Consider the following 19,001-nt stretch of genomic DNA (forward strand, 5'->3'; position numbering starts at 1 on the left):
ATCCATGAAAAATGAATATTTCTCCAATATTTAGATTTGACTTTATTTTTGTAAAAAGTGTTTTATAATTGTGTTCATGTAGTTCCTAGCTTTGTTTTTAGTTATACTCTCAGGCATTTTATTCTCTATGTGGTTATTTTAAGTGGAGTATCTCTATCTCTTATTGTAGAACTTTCTTAGTAATATATAAAAATGATGATAATCTATGTGGGTTTATTTTATATCCCTCTACTTTACTAAAATTATTGATTGATTCATCTAACTTTAAAAAATCTTAACATGGGAATTTAGTTTCAACATTTCTACAATTGAATTACTTGGAAATAATAAAAAGGCTATATTTCTTTGGATGATGGTTCATATAACACTAATACAATAGTCAGCTTCCCAAGAGTCTGGGAAAGGGGAAAAAGGGATTTTAATCCCTATATTAGTAATTTTTTAGGATAATTGTTTATGTACCTTGTCTTCAAAACCAGATCTTTTAAAAAAGAATCAAGATTATCCAACATTCCCTTTGCAATAACATTCATATATATGTACGTATATATACACATATATTTATGTGCATGTAGAACATTATTTTTTTATTATTTTGTATTATTTTGTTAAATTGCTGTTAGTGTAGAACATTCATAAGAATAGTATTTAACCTTTTTTAATAAAGTATCTCCAAAGGAAACACTGATTATATTCATTGCATTTGAAATAATTAATTATACAAATCCTTTAAAACTAAAACACTGGTTTGTTTTTTGTATTGGACATTTGAACAATGGTAATAGACTCCAGATTAAAATGTCCTCATTCATGGAAATATACTAGGGGCAGCTAAATGGAGTTAAAGTCCTACAAAAAAATACAAAGTAAACAAATCTATATGCAAACATAATAATGAAATTAAATTAAAATACATTTTGAAATCAAAGAAATTTTGTATCTCTTTGAAGTATTCCAGTAGTATGTTCTCTCAAGGTAAAGGCTAAGGTTATCAGTTCTGTTCTGAACCCTATGCATAGTCCTGTATACTTACTTTAGATGCATGAAGTGGTGGATGAAGTTGGGGTGGAAAGAGAATAATCTCTCAATAATCTCCCTTGCACTATGGCCTGGAGGCAATAATCAAAAGTCAGAAAGTAGGTACTCTTTTGGACCAGAAAGGTCTAGTGATTCAAAAGGTGGATGTTCATGTATGTACTCTCAAGTGTCAGATGATAGGTCCCTTATTACTTGTAAAAGGTCAAAGAAGTATTCCTGAAATCTTAAAAGTCAAGGAATACCAGGAATATGAGATAGATAGTAGAGGTCCATAAGATCCTCTTAGTGAAGGAGGTAGTCCAAATCAAAGAGTGGATGGTGGAGATCCTATTGGTGATATGAGGTGCATTCTTGGGGATGGGGTTGGCATTTGGAGCCACTTTAAGAGTCACTGTCTCTTCAGATGGTGGTGGAACAGTAAGAATACAGGGGTCTTAACACTCAGGGAGAATGATTTGCATGCTACCCATCACTGTTGAGGGAGAAGAGCTCCTTAGGTCACTGATCATTAAAGGGACTGACCAGAACCCAAATCAGAGGCAGATGCTCTTATACTTGAGGCATAGACTTATGCTTCTATATTTCTGGTGGCTTGTTCTCCTGAACTTTCAAAGATCAAAAAGCTGTGCCTCTATATAAATTCCTGGACCTTGGATCAGGACTAAGAGAAGGCCCAAACATAGGCCACAATTCCCTTCTAGGCCCATCTCTTCAAATTAAGAGTAGAAGAGACAAATTATAAAAGCAATTCCATAATCAGAAGACGGATGATGCTCCACCACTCAGAAGGAATGGATGAAAAAGCCCTCTCAGCTCAAGGGCCCTCTCAGTGGAAGACTCTGATGATCAGGTTTCCCTAGAGTTGATTTTACAATTATTGGTCTTTATAGCATTGCGGTCTTTTGATTAACTTCCATTAATTTTTGTCTCAGGCTGGCTTCTTCTCTTCTATAAAACTCTTTCTGTAGCATGAGCAATGAATCTGTTTTCAAAGGCCTTCTTACCATGACTAGCAATCTGATTCTCATATGACCTTTCTGTATGCTGTAATTCATCTTCTATCTCCTTAATTCTTTGTATATAAGTTTTCATTTCTTCTATAACCAAACTAGCTTTCTCATCCACAGCAGTCAGCTTCTTCTCCTTTTGTTGTCTTTCATTCATTTCCTGAGTGAACTCTTTCTTCAAAGCCATCTCTTTTATTGGCAGAGTTCATTAAGAATTGCCATTTTATGTTGTAGAGTTTTACATTAATTTTCTAATAGTGTTTATCATGACGGTAGAGAAGAGTAATGTTCCAAATTCTTAATTTTTTCTTGCAACTTATGCCAAGCTGTTGTTTCATCATATATATTTAGGTAAATATGTATATATATGCATGTATGATATGTGTTGTATCTATAATCTCTCCTTCATTCACTCTATGGTCCTACTAAATCAGCTGACTTACTTTCACAAAAATGGCCTCATTTCCTATTTCTTTCTATAATGAGAAAATGGCCAATAAGAATAGTCCCTTATTCAGTGCTGTCAACTGATGCAATCCCTATCTGGTCATTGGAGAATGTACGACTATTTTGTCTCTGATCCCATGCTAATTATTATGAAATACGAAATATTTTAATCATAATATGAAATAAGTCTATCTGATTGACTTCGGAACTGAAAGTTAGCTATATTCAAAAGATACCAATTAGGCAGGAAAATCCTTTTAATTTTGGCTCCTTCTGAGCTGGTTGGTTTTGAAGAACCCAGATTAGTTTTTGCACATCTTTATTTAAGGAGTCTCTTCTCTTTCAGAATTGGTATTATAAAGTTGAAAAGACCTTGTACCCCCTTAAACTTCATTACCCAAACTCCCTTTTACCATACACATAATTCCTTAAGCTTTTTCTTACTGGTCATTGGTTTTTTTGCAGGCTGTATTGAAATGAGGTTTTTGTGTGGTGATGGGGGCTTTGGCACCGGAAGCAGCATGGTGAAGGGTGAGTTGGGACTCTTTCCCAGTGTTTAAATAAATCCTTATAAATATCATACTTTGGAGGTATTGAATATTATTTTAAAACTATCAGTATAAAACTGAGCATGAAGGGCCTTGCCATTAATTCTGCATTTGTCGTATCTGTTATTTTATGCTTTAAGACATTTATTTATTTATTTGTTTGTTTGTGTATTTATTTATTTGTTTGTTTATTTGTTTATTTATTTATTTATTTATTTATTTATTTATTTATTTGGGACTGATATTATGATTTTTTTCATTTTAATTACAAATTTCCACATAGTTTTAAAAAGTTATAGGATCCATATTGCCTCTCTCCCTTATTCCTTCCTCCATCCCTGAGCTGACAAGCAATTCAATCTGAGCTCTTTGTGTATTATCACACCAAACATATTTCCATATTATTGATTTTTGTAAGTGAATCATCTTACAGAATTAAAATCCCAAAATAAAGAAGTGATAAATCAAATGATTTCATCTGCATTTCTACTCCAACAGTATATTCTCTATAGATAAATAACATTATTTTACATAAGTACGCAGAATTGTCTTGGGTCATTGTATTGTGTTAGTAGCAAAATATCATATTTGATCATTCCACAATATTTCTGTTACTGTTTATAATATTCTCCTGGTCCTGTTTATTTCACTCTACATTAGTTCATATAGGTCTTTCCAGCTTTTTCTGAAATCATTCTGTTCATCATTCCTTATAGCACAATAATATTTCATCACCATTATATATCTCAAGCTGTTCTGTCATTCCCCAATTGAGGGATATCCCTTCAGTTTCCAATTCTTTGATACCACAAAAAGAGCAGCTATAAATATTTTTTACAAACTTGTTCTTCCTATTTTTTTTTGTCCAGTGGCATTACTGGATAAAAAGGTTTGCATTATTTTATAGTCCTTTGGGCATAATTCCAAATTTCCAGCAGAATGCCTCTACCAATTTACAACTCCACTAGCAGAGCATTAGTGTCCAAATTTTGTCAAATTCCATCCAACATTTCTCAATCATCTTTACTGTCATATTGCCCAAAATGATAGGTGTGAGTTGATACCTCAGAATTTCTTTTTATTGGCATTTATCTACTCAAGAGTAATTTAGAGCAATTTTTTTCATATGAGTATTGATAACTTTGATTTCATCTAAAAACTGCTTATTCATATCACAATTTTTCTGTTGGAAAATGACTTGGATTCTTATAAATTTGAATTAGATCTTTATAAATTTGAGAAATAAGACTTTCGTCAGAGAAATTGGTTATTTTTTTCACAGTTTGCTTCCTTTCTAATCTTGGTTGCATTGGTTTTGTTTGTACAAAACTTTTTAATTTGATATAATCAAAATTATTCATTTTATATCTTGTAATATTCTCTATCTTTTGGTTATGAATTCTTCCCTTCTTCATAAATCTGAGAGTTAAACTATTTCATGCTTCCCTACTTTATGTAAAATATCACTCTTTATGTTTAAATTGTGTACAATTTTGACCTTATCTTGGTTTAAAATGTGAGATATTCCTCTAAAATTAATTTTTGCATAGTTCTCTAACTTTTTCCTGCAGTTTTTGCAAAAGAGAATTCTTAACCAAAAATTGGAATCACTGGGTTCATCAAATACAAGATTTCTGATGTCATTTACTCCTAATCTATTCTATTGATCCACCCTTCCATTTTTAGACAGTATTTGATTGTTTTGAAGATTACTGCTTGATAGTACAGTTTAAAATCTGATACTGCTAGATCACCATCCTTCACATTTTTTAAATTATTAATTTCCTTGATATTCTTGACCTTTTATTCTTCCAGATGAATGTTATGTTTTCTAATTCTATAAAAGTATTTTAGGTAGTTTGATTGGTATACACTTAATAAATAAATTAATTGAGGTATGATTGTCATTTTTATTATGTAAACTCAGCCTACCCATGAGCAATTAATGTTTTTCAATTGTTTAGATCTAATTTTATTTGTGTGAAAGGGGTATTGTAGTTGTGTTTATATAATTCCTGCATATTTCTTGGCAAATAGATTTCCAAATACTTTATATTGTCTTACAACATTTGATGAATCTTTAAGGAGTTTGAGGGCCCAGAGTGCAAATTCAAGCTGTCTACTAACCTCCACTTTACCAGAGAGAGTTGAGTGAGAAAGTATTTGCTTTGGGCAGTTGGACAGAGGGGTGAAACATGCAGAAAAGGTCCTCAGTTGCTGGGAAAAAGGGTAATGGAGCAGCCCCTGAGTGTCATGTCTTCAACAATGTGGGTCTGGAGTGATTGTAAATGGAATTTTCCTTTCTAACTTGCTGCTCAGTTTTAATGGAAATATAAAATTTCCTTTGCTTCTCTAATTGCTAAAACTAGAATCTCTAGTACAAAATTAAATAATAACAGTGATAATGGGCATCCTTATTTTACTCCTAATTTTATTGGGAAGGCTTCTAACTTATTCCCATTGCAGATGATACTTGCTCATGGTTTTAAATAAATTCTACATATTATTTTAAGAAAAGCCTCTTTTATTCCTACAATTTCTAGTGTTGGTTTTTTTTGAGATTTTTTTTTAAACCCTTGTACTTCGGTGTATTGTCTCATAGGTGGAAGATTGGTAAGGGTGGGCAATGGGGGTCAAGTGACTTGCCCAGGGTCACACAGCTGGGAAGTGACTGAGGCCGGGTTTGAACCTAGGACCTCCTGTCTCTAGGCCTGACTCTCACTCCACTGAGCTACCCAGCTGCCCCTGATTTCTAGTGTTTTTAATAGGAATAGATATTGTATTTTGTCAAAGGTTTTTACTGCATCTATTGAGATAATCATGGGTTTTCTGTTAATTTGTTTATTGATGTGGTCAATTATGCTGATAGTTTCCTTACTATTAAACCAACCTTGCATTCTTAATTTAAATCCCACTGATCATAGTGAATAACCCTCATGATATAATGCTGTAATCTCTTTGCTAGTGTTTTATTTAAGATTTTTGCATCACTGTTCCTTAAAGAAAATGGAATAAGTGCCCTCAGAAATATAGAAACATAAGTCTAAACCAGAAGTTAACAGAATCCTGACAGTGAGATAAAAAGTCTTGAATATTCCCTGATATAACCTTAACAGTAGCAGAGATGTGGGCTTTCTTTACTTATGCCACTTTTGGAACAAACTCAATGAAGACCAATGTAATTTTCTTTATGTTTAAATACACTTTTACCATTATCTAGATTAGAAGTGTGAAGATGTGCCTTCACCCCTCCCAATATAAAGGGAAAAGTTAGTACTTATATTATTGCTATACTTTTGAAGCAAATATTTCTTTCTAAAGGTGAGTTGATGTTGTGTAAATGGAACTGTAATTCTAATCACAAGCTGCTAATTGTAGGACAATAGGAATCTAGAGTAGTTGTATTAGATAAAATCATCCCTAACTCATTGGGGGCACATATAAGAGGCTGAAGGAATGATTTAACCTGTTGTGCAGAGAGATTCTAAAGACTCATTACTTTTGGCTTTATATTGACTGTATCCTATCATTAGCATGTTCTTCTCATTCACTTCTGACTTTTTTTTGTATAAGAAATTTTTATTTTTTCCAGATTATGTGTCAATGCAATTTTTAAATATTCATTTTTCTTAAATTTTACAATTCATATTTTCTATCTCCCTCCTACTCCTTACCCCTCCCCAAGAAGGCAAGTAATAAGGTATAATTTGTACATACCTTACCATGTTGTACATATTTCCATGTTCATTATGTTGTAAAAGATGATACATACATATTGCCTTTACTTAATTGAATAGTCCTAGTTGTAATTTCAGAATTATTCTCCTGACTTTATTTTGGCTTCTGATTCTTTTATGGTTTAATAGTTCTTTTTGGTATTATATTATTTTTGATTTTTTTAATTTCCTCAGTTCCTTTGCTGATTTTTTACCCAGTGTGAATTTCTTAATATACTTCTTTTTTTAAATTTCAGTAATAATTTAGATCCTTTTTAGCTTTCTGGAAGAAATGAGAAAGAACTTGTACATAGAGAATTACTCTCTATATTCTCCTATGAATATTTTATTTAAAACTGGTAATGTTTGGTGCCCTATTATTTACTTGCTTTGAAAAATCATGAGAAGCATTGGCCTAAAAATGTGTAATCATTTGTATCCCAAATTCCTTCCAAAAATATTATTATCACCTAGAGCACACATAGAAATACTATTTTATGTTATAAAGATCATGACAATGATTCATCCCTGACATCTAGTAATGATTCTAATTTCATCAAACAGGGAAAGTCATATTTCTAGGATCTTCTTAACTTATATAGCCCTAATGCTTTGGCAGCCTAGACAATTGTTTGACTATCAACATGCAATATTAAATTATGATAGACAATATTCAATGAATAATCAAATATGAAATGCAATAAAATATTTACTCCAAATCTAAAAAAAGAGACTATCCTAATATTTGCTATTTCCCTCTAATAAAGTGATAATGTGGGGATGATAAGTACTAGAAGCTATTGGTTACTATTTGGGGGGATGGAGAGGATGTAAACAATAATAATAGCCATAAGAACAGCAACAGCAGAAGCAGTAACTCTGACAGGATATACAAGGAGTTAAATCAATTATATAAAAAATCAAGCCATTCTCCAATTGATAAATGGGCAAGAGACATGAATAGGCAATTTTCACATAAATAAATCAAAACTATCAATAATCACATGAGAAAGTGCTCTAAATCTCTAATAATTAGAGAAATGCAAATCAAAACAACTCTGAGGTATCACCTCACACCTAGCAGATTGGCTAAAATGAGAGAAGGGGAGAGTAATGAATGTTGGAGGGGATGTGGAAAAATTGGGACATTAATGCATTGCTGGTGGAGTTGTGAACTGATCCAACCATTCTGGATGGCAATTTGGAACTATGCTCAAAGGGCTATAAAAGAATGCCTGCCCTTTGATCCAGCTACACCATTGTTGGGGTTGTACCCCAAAGAGATCATAGATAAACAGAGTTGTACAAAAATATTTATAGCTGCGCTTTTTGTGGTGGTAAAAACACTGGAAAATGAGGGTATGCCCTTCAATTGGGGAATGGCTTAACAAATTGTGGTATATGCTTGTGATGGAATACTATTGCACTCAAAGGAATAATAAACTGGAGGAATTCCAGGTGAACTGGAAAGACCTCCAGGAATTGATGCAGAGTTAAAGGAGCAGAGCCAGAAGAGCATTGTACACAGAGACCAATACACTGTGGTAAAATCAAATGTAATGGACTTCTGTACTAGCAGCAATGCAATGACCCAGGACAGTTCTGAGGAACTTATGGTAAAGAATGCTACCCACATTCAGAGGAAGAACTATAGGCGTGGAAACACAGAAGAAAAACAACTACTTGAACACATGGGTTGAGGTGGACATGATTGGGGATGTAGACTCAAAACTACCACTCCAATGCAACTATCAACAATTTGGGAATAGGTCTTCATCAATGACACATATTAAAACCAGTGGAAATGCGCATCAGCTATGGGGGGCAGGGGAAGTTGGGGGGTGAAGTGGAAAGTGAGAACAAGAATCATGTAACCATGTTAAGTTTTCTAAAAAATAAAAATTATTAAATAATTTAAAAAAAAGACAAGTTGACTAAAAAGTAAAAAACAAAAAACAAACAAAAAACTACGCTGCCACTACTACCATCAGTACCACCACTACTGCTCAGTAAAGTTACTAAGAATTGTGGTTTAGCAATATACTTTAAACTTGGGATTTCATAATTATTCATGCCCCTGAGTTACTAGTTTCTTTAATATTTTATATTCTGAACTTGCATTACATAACTCAAAGTAATTCATATTTTATTACTATCAAACTGAACATTTTGTATCCACAGGACAGTCGTATCCTAGATGCTCTCCTTGAATGAACTTGTCTTATTGCTACAATTGAACAGTTTTACTAACCAGTGATAAATGAATATTTTTATTGTTTCTTCTAAGTGACTGTATTAACAATTTTCTATAAATAAACTTCTACATTCCAAATGAATTCTAAAGCAATTGAGAGGAAAAACAGCCTTACCTACTTGAGTGAAAATGAAAATTATTTTCTTGTTCATTGCTATGTATAAGTCTTAATGTTATTTACATTTTATAACAATAGACCAAAAGATGAAGTGACAATACCAGTCATGAAAAACATCTATTTATCTCAATGTTGTTATTCTAGGTATTACTGTGGATTGAGCACTGACCCTAGAGTCAGGAGAACCTTATATACTTTCTAGTTGTATGACCCTGGGAAACACATTTATCCAATGCCTATCTGTTTCCTCAACTGTAATCCTCAAAGTGAGGATAATAATAGCATTTACAAACAGGGATTTGTGATGATAAAATGAGGTAATTTTGATAAAACCCTCAACACAGTATCTTTCACATAGAAGGCAACTAAATGTTTATTCCCTTTTCTTCTCTTATGGATGTATCATTCAAAATATGAAGTACCATAAATTATATGAAATCAACATAATGTTTAGTTTTCTATTTTGCCACAATAATTTTGTCTCAATCAAATAATTAGAAGGTTTAAAATAATGGCTAGGGAGTAGAATTTGGAATTAAGAAGATAGAGATTGGATTTCCACTTGTAATATACATTAGCAATGTAACTATTTGATCATTCTCTTAACATCTCAGTGTCTCAAATGACTCTCTACAATTTCATATAAAGATGAATTACTGGACTTCAAAATATACCCTCCTAGAGATAAATTTAATTTAAAAATGTGTAGTAATATTTATTATTACAAATAATAATTACTGATAATTAATATGATATTTAATAATACAAAGTATTTTATAGTGGTTAGCATATACCAGGTATCTCATTAACAGCTTCAAAAAGAGTTTAAATGATTTACACGGAGTCACCTAGTTAGCAAATATCTAAAGGGACATTTAAAATAAAATCATCTTGACTCCAGAGGTAGTGATCTATCCACTAGATCACCTAGCTGCCCAAAGAAATGAAGAAGTAAATGGCAATAACTATTTAGAATTTTAGAAAAGTTTCATGTTATACTTCTAGAGCATATCAACTGAGAATAGAAAGGAGTAAATCTTTTTCTCAGATGTGAATGATATATTAAAAAAATTGCTTTATATATTGGGGCATAAAAATTGCCCCCCAAAATTAAAGATTAAATTAAATAGATGGTTTTTGAAGCAAAGATGATAAATTTATTGGGAATAAATATTTTCATGTTAAAGAGTGGGTAGGACAAAGAACAAATCACAGAAAACATCAATAATTTCATGAACTATAGAACAATAATAAGGTAACATACTAAAATTTTGGGAATGTAGCCTCAGAAATTCTTAAATACTTTGCCCATACTTTTCCCTGGAAGTATATAGTCTAAGCCTTGCAGTCCTTTAGTGTGAATGCTGCCAGATCCTGTGTAATCCTGATTGGTGCTTCTTGATATCTCAATTGTTTCTTTCTGGCTTCTTGCAATAGTTTTTCATTAGCTTGGAAGCTCTTGAATTTGGCAATTACAATTCCTGGGGGTTGTCTTTTAAGGATTTAATGTAGAGGGTGATCTATGGACTCTTTCAATGTCTATTCTGACCTGTTGTTCAAGAATATCAGGGCAGTTTTCTTGGATAATTTCTTGTAGTATAATGTCAAGGCTGCTGTTTATTTCTAGGTTTTCAGGTAGGCTTATGATTCTCAAATTGTTTCTCCTAGACTTGTTCCAAGTCAGTCATTTTCTCAATGAGATATTTCATGTTTCCTTTTATTTTGTCATTCTTTTGACTTTTTTTTTATTAATTCTTGTTGTCTTGTGAGATCATTAGCATCTAGTTGCCCAATTCTAGTCTTTAAAGCCTGGTTTTCAGCTATGATCTTTTTATTTTCCTTTTCAGTTTGGTCTATCCTGCTTTTCATGGCTTCCAGCAGGTCAATTATGGTCTCCAATTTGCTTATAATTTCATTTTATTTCTGGGAAACACCTCTCTTCCCTATCTCTTAGCCCAAGCTCTGTGTTCCTCAGCCTCCTGAGATCCTAAGTCTCACTGCTCTCAGGGGTAAGTCCGTAGTGACCTCAGCCAACCCCCTGAGAACCTAGAGATTGCCCCAGTGCTCTCTTTGATTCTGGCTCTGTAGGTGGAGTAGGGAAGCAGTGATCAGCTCACACTTTGGTAGTAGCAATTTTACCTGCTTATAGTGTGGAAATGTCCAAACCCTGCCTACCTTCAAGGCTGAGCTCTTTGTTAGAGCCCCTTCACTTTTCTGATTTTGAGTTTTGTTTTTTGAGGTGCTTTATATCAGTTGGTGGTAAGGAGAAAACCCTTGCTTCTACTCTGCACTCATCTTAGCTCCTAATTCCAGTAAATATTTTCTTAATATCTAAACCATTAAGAGTCAAGATAGAGAAATTAAACTATAGAGCAATATTCTTAATGAATATTAATGCAAACACATTCAATAAAATATTAGAAACTGTAGAAATTTATCACAGGATATCAAGTTCAGTTAGTAGATAGATATCCAGGCCCTTGATTCAAATTTGACTTTAGGTATTCCCTAGCTTGATGACCCTGGGCAAGTCATTTAATACCAATTGCTTAGATCTTATTTCTCTTCTGTCTTGGAACCAATACTAATTATTAATTCTAAGACAGAAGATGGAGTTTTAAAAAAAGAATTATATCACAAAAATTGTATACTATGTCTAGAACAAATTAATATCAGAAATAAAAGGTATGTCAATATTAGAAATACTATGAACATGACCATGCTAATTATAAAACCAAAGAAAATCATGTGATTGTAACAATAAATTCAGAAAATGCTTTAACCTAGTTACAATACCTAGTAATGTTGAAAAATTACTAGAATATTTTGAAATGATTCAAACTCTCTATAAAATTATAAAAAATAGTTATTTAAAACTAAACATTATCAGGAAAGTGGTTGAGCTAGAGACCATTCTGATAATGTAAAGGTAAAGTAAGGATGTCCATCATCACAATTACTTTTTAATATAGGGCTGGAAATTTTAATGATAGCAGCAAAGCTAGAAGAAATTGAAGATATCACATAAGAAATAAGGAAGCAAACATCACTTTTTTGCAAAAATTATGATACTTCATTTACAATTACATATGTAACAAAATAATTTAAGTTATTAAAAACTTCAGGGAAGTTCATCTGAAAGAAAAATATTCCAATTGCAAAGTGAACTCATTTTTCATACGGGAAAGAGAGAACTAGCAGTAGTCCATCTCAAACAATAATATAAATCTTAAACATTGAAACAAATTTTTGCTGGGTAAGAAATTGAATGGTTGACCAGGAGAAAAGATTATATACCCAATATACAGAAGCAAAGAAGCAAAGCAGCCTAATATTTGATAAACTCAAATATCCTAGCTGTAGTAGAAACAAAATAACTATTGACAAAATCTATTGGGAAAACTGGAAAGTAGTCTGGCTGAAATAATAAAAAATCCATTATTTAAACTATGTAGCAAGACAAGTTTCAAAGGAATACTTAATTTTGACATAAAGGGTTATATAAACAAATTAGAGAAATAAGAAAAATTTCTTTGAATTTTTGGAATACAAGAGGTTATGAATAAAAAAAGATAGGTCCAAAGAACCTAAAATATATGATTTTGCTAACAGTAAATTTTAAAAGGTTCTGCATCTTCAAAATTGATGCAGTTAAAATTAGAAGAAAATCATAAAGTCAGGGAAGGTGCCAAAATAAACTTCTCCTATAAGCGTGACATTTCTTACATGTATATATGGAAGTTATTTGAATTTATACATTTACATTATTATGTATATATAAATATATGTTTATGCATGTATATATGTATAAAATCCTTTCCCATTTGAGAGAGAATTCATAAATATAAGACTAGACAGGTTTCAGAGAACAAAATGAAAGTTATCAATCATCATATACAAATTTGAACTGTGTCCCCAAAATTATTAAATTGTACATATCCTTTTATCTTGTAATATCAGTAATAAATCCATATCACAAATAGACAAATGAATGAAGAAAGAAGCCCATAAGTTTAAAAAATTCAGTAGAACTTTTTATGACAGCAAAGAATTGGAATCTGAGGTGCTATCCATCAATTGGTACCTAGATGAACATGTTGTGGCATATGAATATGATGAAATAGAACTGTGGCATAAAAAATGATAAAAGGTTCAGTTTCAGAAAGAAAGTTGAAATAATGCAAAGCAATGTCAAGAGAGGATTAAAATATACACAGCTGGTTAATACAGAGTTGAATCTATGACCTTCATGCCACAAAGAATAGGTTCTGATCAACTGGAATAGTCACCCAAAATACATCAAATGTTATACAATGGTTTTAATGCATGGCTTTAATATAAAATGAATACAATATATTTGGTAAAAATATATNCACCTGTCCCAAAGGAGGGAAAACACCTTTTCATTACATTACCAATATGTGTTAGAGGTCTTGGGCTGCATAAAGTTACATCATATGCTATTAGGTCATGGTAGTTGAGATAATGCAGCTTCTCCTCCTTAAGATTCCAACTGTTTGAGATTGGGAGGAGAAAAAGAGAAAAAACATAGAAGGGAAAAGAATCACACACAAGTTTTCAGCTCATCTCTAAAGTTGCATAATAGTAAATCCATGTTAGAGTTATAATGTGGCAGATCTTTGAGGTACCACCAGGGTGTCTGATGCCAAGTTCACACAATAAAAAGTATTTGATTGGCAAATGTCTAATGAATGGGCTCTGTGGATAATTCAGCAAGCAAATCTAGGCCTATTACTTAATAATGGAATTAAGGTAGGTCTAGGAGTTTTTTGAAAAAGAATTCTCCATGTATCTGCACCAGTGTAAACCTGGCCTGACAAATATCTCATGTTCCCATAGCAAAAAGTAACTCACAAATTTTTTCTCTCTGGCTTTTTCCTAATTCTCTTTTCCTCTATATCTCCTATTGCTTCAAGTAGCATTCTTCTATTAGGAATAAGATCTTCTTTCATGCTAAATAGAATATGTACTTAAAATTAAATGTTGACTGTGGATACCATAAGAATATCAAACTTCTAGTTTTCCTGAAGCTACGAAATACTTTTTCTTGTGGTCTATTAAATTATAGACTTGTTATCTCATTGAATAGTAACTTAATAATGCCCCCATATCTGATTTCCATCATAAAAGCATTAGTGTCACCTTTATTCAAGTGTTGTCTCTCTATACACATATACTGTATGCACATATGCAGAGAATAAAGTCAAATTACACACTTATCTGTATATGTACTTCTTTATTATATCTGGATCTTTGATTTCTTCAATGTAGAAAATTTATGGCAAGAAAATTCATTATGTAGAGATTGCTTTCACCAATGAAGGGAGTAGTTCATCTTATTTTATAATCTTAGAATTACCTATGGTACACTGAGGCAAATAGGTTTCAAAACCAAATCTTTCTCATTACAAAGCTGGTTTTCCATGCACTATATTATATGTATATACACATGTATGTGCATGTATATGTGCATGTGCACATATACATGTACTGTATATATACATGCATATTTTGTATGTGCACCTGTATGTATGTATATTATAATAGGCAAATTTATAAATGAAGATTTAGACATTTAGGCTAAGATAACAGCCAGACTTAATCAGGCAAGGCTGGGGGGTTCCAACTATGGAATGGAGAGAAGGGTGTTTTTTCCTGGAGGGGCTCTCTTGGGGCTAAAGCAGTTAGAGGTTGGTTAATCTGTCCCATTGAAGAGCCCAGGAAAAGTGGATTTGTCTCCCAGAAGGAACATCTATCCGTGGAAATTCAGGTTGAGCAACAAGACCAGACTTGGTGATGGACACACCAGGCTGGTTCAGCTCCCTGTCTTTACCTTTTGTGGATTAATTGCTGAGGATCCTGGAAAGCTGTGAACCAAATTAGGAGATTAAGACAGATCTCACACTGGATCAGAGAGAGAATATATGTATAAACATATATGAATGTATATTCATTTGCATATAGATACAGGAACATAAACATACCCCTGTGTATATAAGTATATGCATATGTAGTCTCACATATAATATTTGTTTTTTAATTGTTTGATCCAGTCACTATCCTGATCAATAATTCCAATGTTTTCCTATTACATAAAAAAATCAATAATGCTTAGTATTCACACACACACACACACACACACACACACACACACACACACACACACACACTCACACACACTCTCTTGGAAGCTACTTCCTGATTCCTATTAATATTGGCAGGTGGAATTCCCAGAGGGTGAATGTCTATTTCTTCCCACAAGGGTCTTGGGGTAACCCTGAAGGAAGTGGTTTCTCTAGTAACCCCTACTATTTTGCTGTTCCTATTGGTTATCAGCTGATATCAATCTGACAAACTTAATTAGCTTTTAGAAACTGGTATTTACTAAATTTTTATAGTAAAACTATTCAAATCAGGGGACTACTCTCCCACAAGTGAATATAGTATCCAGAGGGAAAGTGGAATCAAGCTTAGAGAGCACATGTAAAAAAGTATAATCTATAGATCCTAGAAGTCACTCTGCTAGAAGTCTCCTTTTTGGTAGTCTCATAAAATCCCCCTTAACTATGGCATATTATGGTATAGCTTTCTTTTGGGCTTCTTGTAGAGACCTAAAAGTACCTTTTTAAATGCATCTAGCTTATTCTTAGCTTCCAGCAAAGATATCACTGCCATTTTGCTAGGATATTGATAAAAAATCTAAATCTTTCAATCCTTCAAAGGGCACAGTATAATCCTCTGAACAAGGAAATTCTTATTATTATCATCCCTACCTCCTTCCAACAAGTGGATTCCCACTCAGAGAATTAGTTGGAACTATTCTCTCTCCTCTAGTTTGACTATACATGTAATTGCCCAGGTCAAAACTGACTTGTTACTTGTCACTTAATACGCTACCTATCATGTTGTCTTTTTTCATCCAATTGATTTCACTTCCTCCAAATCGATTCTAGAATTTTGAGTACTTATTTTAAACTCTTGATTCATTCATTCATTTGAGGTGTTATCATCTGACTTAAGGTTACCAGAGCTAAAGTATTTTGTTACTTATTTTATGAGCTGATGAGAAAGATTTCTTGATTCAACCTCCACCCTCATTTCTATCCATCTATTTGTCTATCTTCAAATTTCAGTTTTTGATTTTATGTATTCATTACTTCTTACATATTTTGTTTTTATCTTTACTTTTTTTAGATTTTATTAATCTCATATTGACTTTGAGTCTGATTATAAAGCATACACATATTATTAATGAATACTTCAATATTTATTTTTAATTTTATAGGTGCATGTACTCCAATGAAACAGGTTATAATTCATACATAATATATTATTCTTTCAGAATTACTGTAGGAAAAAAAATCCTCAACTTACAGGCAATCTGGTTATGGATCTCTCTCAGCATAGTTAGGCTGGTAATCATTATCACCATCAACATTAGCATCATCATCAAAAAACAACAAGCAGTTTTAAAGCACTTGCTTTTTGGCAGGCATTGTTCTAAGCACTAGGAATTAAAATAAAGGCCAGAATATGAGTTCTACCTTCAAGTATCTCACATTCTAATGGAGAAGACAATATATAAACACTATGAACATACAAGAAATAGATAGTGTAAGTTGAAGATATTCTAAGAGGGATGGTATTAGTGATGAGGAAGAACAAGAAATGAATCCTACAGAAGAAAGGACTTAAGTTGGGACTTGAAGGAAGTCAGAAAGTATAAATGATGAGGAAGAGCATCCCAGACACAGAGAGAGCCCGTGAAAAGACTCAGGGTGAAGACATGAAGTATAATATTGGGGCATCTAGGTCCTGGAACCAGAAAGACTTGTGTTCAAATACTCTTTTGGACACTTAATAGGACACTTAATGTGACCTTGGACGACTCATTTAATCTCTATTTGCCTCAGCGTCTTTATATATAAAATGGGGATAATAATATCACTTATAGAATGGTAATGAGAAGAAAGGGTGAGTCAAGATGGCAAAGAAACATTTCTTCCAAGCTTTCCTAACATGATCCTCTAAACAACTTTTTAAAGGTACATTGAACTAAATTCTGAGTGAGGTAACCAAAAAAAGGCACACAGTCATTTTTTTCCAGCCCAGAACATCTTAGGATGAAAAGAAATGTCATAAGACACTAGCATGAAGATTGGAAGTAGCAAAAGCTGTCAGGGTTAGGGCAGCAGCGTCAGGATTTAGTTGCTTACAGATGGCAAGTAGACTGAACAACTGGTCAGAAAGAAATTACAAAATATGGGACTGGGTACTATTTGGCAGTTCCTTTGCTCATTACATAGTTCTAGTTAATAGTTCCAGTACAAAGAATAGTGGTTGTGGTCTTGAGGAAACAGGGACTCTATCTGGGTAAGGAGCAGAGGACAGACCAGGAAGACAGTTACCAGAATTCTCCCCAGAGCTTTGGAGGAAAATCTTTGGAAGCACCAAAACTTTACAGACCTCCAGACCTAGCTGTGAAAGCCAACAAAGGACATAAAAGGTTGAAGCATAGATTACTTATATACTCCAGAGGAAAACGAAGCCCAACTCTAACATAAAGCTCAAAGTCAAGAAATAGACTAAGGTAAGTGAGCAAAGAACAAAAATAGAACCTGACCATAAAAAGCTACTCAGTGATAGGAAGTCACAAACTTAGAAGAAGACAATGACTAGAAAAACTCTGCAATCAAAGCCTTAAAGAAAAAATTCAGATTGGACTCAATACCAACAAGAATTCATTTAAAACCTATCTTTCAAGGTTATTGTGAGGATCTAGTGAGATAATAATTCTAAAACACTTAATACAGTCCCTGGTACATAAAAATTTCTTCATAAATGTTAATTATTATCATCATTAGTGAAGAATATCATAAAGAATGGTATTTCTGGATTGTAGAATACATAGAAGGAATAAAATGTAAATAGCCTGGAAAGTTAAGAAGGTAGGTTGGAAAGGAGTTTAAAAGCCATGCAGAAGATTTTATATTAACTGGGGTATGGCAGACGGTTATATAGTTAGACCTACACTTTCATGAAGTCACTTTAGGAGCTGTATACAAGATGGAAAGAAGTAGAGGGAGACTTGAAGGGAGATCAATCAGAAGGTTATTGAAATAGTCCAAACATGATGAACACCTGCACCAAGTGATGGATATGTTAATGGCTCAGAAAGCAACAATGATAAGACTTGGCAGCAGAGTGGATATATAAGGTAAGCAAGGATTTGATGATAGCATTTAGTCTGGGAGTTTGGGGAACTAGGAGAATATGAACGCCTTTAATTCTTTCAGGGAAATTCAGAATGAAGGAGGATTTTAGGGTAAGAATAATGAGTTACATTTTGTATATATGGAATATACATCCATTTGGGACATCTAGTTTGAAATGTCCAAAAAACAGCTTGTGGTGTGAGACTAAAGTTCAAAAGAGAGATGAGAGCTGGACAAATAAATTTGAGAATCATCTGAATAGAGAGATGAGGAAATTTATGGAGGCAAAGGAGATCATCTAAAAGAGATAGTATAGATGAAATAGAGAAGATACCAAGGAAAAACCTTTAGGAAACATCCAAGGATAGCAATTATGACCTAGATCAATATTCAGCAAAGAAACTAAGAAGCTACAATCAGATATTTTGGTTAGAATCAGGAAAGAGCAGCACCATAAAAACATTGAGAGGAGAATATCCAGAAGAGAATGATTAGCCAGTCTGAAAGCTTAAGAAGGGGCAAAAAGAAAGAAAACTGAGAAAAAATCATTAAATTTGGCAATTAAAAGAGAAATTTGACTGAGGAGAGAGGAGAGAGAGAGAGAGAGAGAGAGAGAGAGAGAGAGAGAGAATTTGCT

The sequence above is a fragment of the Gracilinanus agilis genome, chromosome 2, assembly GCF_016433145.1.
Source record: "Gracilinanus agilis isolate LMUSP501 chromosome 2, AgileGrace, whole genome shotgun sequence".
NCBI lineage: Eukaryota > Metazoa > Chordata > Mammalia > Didelphimorphia > Didelphidae > Gracilinanus > Gracilinanus agilis.